The sequence below is a fragment of the Nicotiana sylvestris genome, chromosome 3, assembly GCF_000393655.2.
Source record: "Nicotiana sylvestris chromosome 3, ASM39365v2, whole genome shotgun sequence".
Classification (NCBI taxonomy): domain Eukaryota; kingdom Viridiplantae; phylum Streptophyta; class Magnoliopsida; order Solanales; family Solanaceae; genus Nicotiana; species Nicotiana sylvestris.
This window is the reverse complement of record NC_091059.1, coordinates 109,473,488-109,476,775: the sequence shown is the minus strand read 5'-3', so window position 1 is coordinate 109,476,775 and position 3,288 is coordinate 109,473,488.

The window sequence follows — 3,288 nt, the reverse complement described above, 5'->3', positions numbered from 1 at the left end:
TCATCCCAGCTATCTCTTGTCTCAACCTGTCTACTTCCTCCTTCATCATTTGAATCTCCGTCTTTTCCTCCTCAACACTTTTGTCCGAACCAGACATACTTTCCGGAATGGGCCCTTTTGATCTTGTGTGGTAATGGTAATCTGCCAGAACGTTCTAACGAGCTAACTGTTTTGAAATCTCTTTCTCTGATATAAACAACAAACTTGTTAGCGTTAGAATTTAACACATATTGCAATTTCATATTGGGGAATGCAATGTTCCTTGGCAGTTTAACTATTTCTAACATGTTTTTGCTTTGACTGCATGCGTCATTCCGGCTTATGTCCTTTCTCTATTCTTTTCCCCTTTTTTTCTTTTTAGTGATGGTCGAATCTTATGTGGATTACCTACGTATCATGTCCCCGCATGAATCAGACCGGGCGTAGTTCTGCCACAAGTAAAAATAAAGACACAATTTTTCATTTTTCTCTCCTTTTTATTACCAAAATATGCTATTACAAGCTACCCATTTGAAAAAAAAAGACAAACAAAATACAGACTCCACACTATTAACATTGTTTGATATGAAAAGAGAACAGAAGGGTAGACAACAGACTCTTAAAAACAAACAAGTGCAGACTCGAATTAGGTATACATTAAGGCCTTGAATTTTGGTGCCCGCGAGGCATCGTTCGACCTTTCTGCAGGCTTTGGCGCCAGGCCTCTTTGCAAGCTTTTAAATTCCTCCATGATCCGGTGGACATAACCCATGACTGAGGCAAAAAGGGTATCACGGGGAATTTCCTCATATGTTAGGCACTTCGTGGTGATGTAGCGCCCAATCTCATTGATCCTACCCCTGATTTTATCCCTTTCCATACACAGTTGTTCTATTCGTTGATTCTTTAATCCCAATACTTGAGTGTTGTCAATGAGCTGATCTTGGAATCTCTCCATTTGTTCTTCCATTAGGGCTATTGAATCATAGCAGCGCTCCCTATCCGTTCTAGCATCTCGGGCTTGTTTAAAGACCCGATCTCTGAGAGTGGAATTTGTTTCTCTTAATATTGCAATGCTCCATTCATAATCCCTTCTCACTTTCCATAGGTGCTTTTTCCGCGCTGCAACGCCTTTTGCCCATCTGGCCCGCATTCTTGCTATGCTAGCCTCGGATCTTTCCAAGTCTTTTCGGCTTTCAATGACCTGATTCCTTAACCCTGCTATCAGCCTTTTATCGGACCGGCTTCTCCGTTGGTTGTCGGCATCCATTATGACTTGTCGGTTTTGAGCTCTAAGGGAGTCATTTTCTTGGGCTGATTTCTTTTTATCCCCTTCATCGGCTGCGGTCTGAATTTCTCTTTCAAACTGAAGATCTGTGACCTGCTGCTTTAACTTGCCTATTGTGGCCCTGTATTCTTTTTCCTTTGCCAACCAGTCTCAATGCTCTTGTGAGGACTTGGTAAATTCTTGAAGGTGAGGTCTTTTAGACGGCCTTCCAGACGACACTTCCCCTTTGTACCAAGCCTGATATCCGGGTGAAACTTCCCCTCTTGCCCGATTCAGTACACAAGTATTTGCCTCCAAGTATTGACATTGGCTCCAAATCTGGCGGACCCTTGCTTCAGGAAATTGGCCATCGGAACTGATCTCAATCACTTGGGTGCTCAGGTCCTCATCTTTCGGCACTATCTGACACCTCTCAAGTTGCCTCAAAACCCGATACGACGCATAAGGTTGAATGCTCTTAAGTCCCATCAAGAGAAAATGGGGCCTAGCTGCTGGCATATATATGACTTCATTGATCGGTAACCATCCCAGTGTCCACTGTATTTGACTAGCGTTGAGGGTCCGGAAGTATGAGGTCCATGCCGAGACTCCTTCAGGTAAGCGGACCTCATTAATTCTGGTGTAGAACTCCTCTATGCAGTTTTTATCAGAAGATCCATGGCTCAGGAACTGGGCTCGGTGACATAGGTGTTCGGTCATCCACATTTGCAATAACAAGTTACACCCTTCGAAAAAGTTCCTCCGGCTTTGCAGGCCGTGAGAGCTCGAAAGATATCAGATACAATCATGGGCGCAAGCGTGCTGTCATCTTGAGTGAGAAAAGTACTGACTACCCCAGCTATCTTTATGTCAATATTCCCGTCTTTTCTTGGGAACACTAAAAGCCCTAAGAAGGTTATCATGAAAGCAACCCGTCTATGTTCATCCCACTTTCGACGGTTACTTTTGCTGCACAACTTGTTTTCTGGCTTGTTGAATCCTCCTATGTGGCCATATCTTTGGTATATGAAGCTCAGAGTGCAAAAACCTTTCGCCAAGTTTGGGTTATGGATCGTTTTGACTATCTTTAACGAGTCCAAAAATCGGTGCACCGCTACGGCTCTTGGAGCAACCAGGTATTTATGCCTCAACGGAACCTCAGCACTGCCGATGTACCCTGCTATTTCCTCTAAAGTCGGGGTGAGTTCAAAGTCGAGAAGTGGAAGACATTGTGTGCCGGGTCCCAGTAAGTGACCAGTGCCCTTATAATATCCCCTCGAGGCCTGATACCCAACAAACCCGTGAGACCTTTCAGATGTTTGTTGACTTCGTCTCGCCCTTCTTTGCCTAAATCATTCCACCATAGTCACAACTGGAGGGGGATTTTATTCACGATTGAAAAAAGGTTCATTTTGAGTCGTGCTCATTCTGCACATTTATTAATGTGATTAAACAAAAGAAAATTTATTTGACTCAAAATGATTTGATTATTTTTCATAAAAGAAAGACCCGATTTTCCGAACACGACCTTTCAGCACTTCAGGGACGAAGATTTTAAGGTTGTGTGAGTCAATTGATCAAAAATAAAAAAAAATGACAGAAGTGGTCGTTTATGCAAAGTCAACCTTCCGGCGTCCCTTTTGGGAACATTTGGCTATTTTTGTCAAAAACAGCATCACCCAACTCTACGACGAAAAATTAAAATTTTTGACATTTTTTGTCTATTTTTGCAAAATGGGAGGTTGGACCCGACGAGGGTTGCCTACGTATCTCACGCCCTGTGAGAATCAAACCGGCGTAGTTCGCCCAACATAAACTAAACTTTGTAAACAAGACTCCTTTCTTTTCCAATAAATCAAACTAATTTTTTTTTTCAAAATTTTGGTAGGGTTTTGACACTACTTGGACATTGGTTTTATTTTTCTAAAAAATAAGTAGTTATCTCCTCACACTGCTATATTTTTTCTTTTTTTTTTCACAATTTTTTCAAAAATTTCCGATTTTAGAAGCCGGTCAGCACGCAGATAAACGTGCAAAACAAA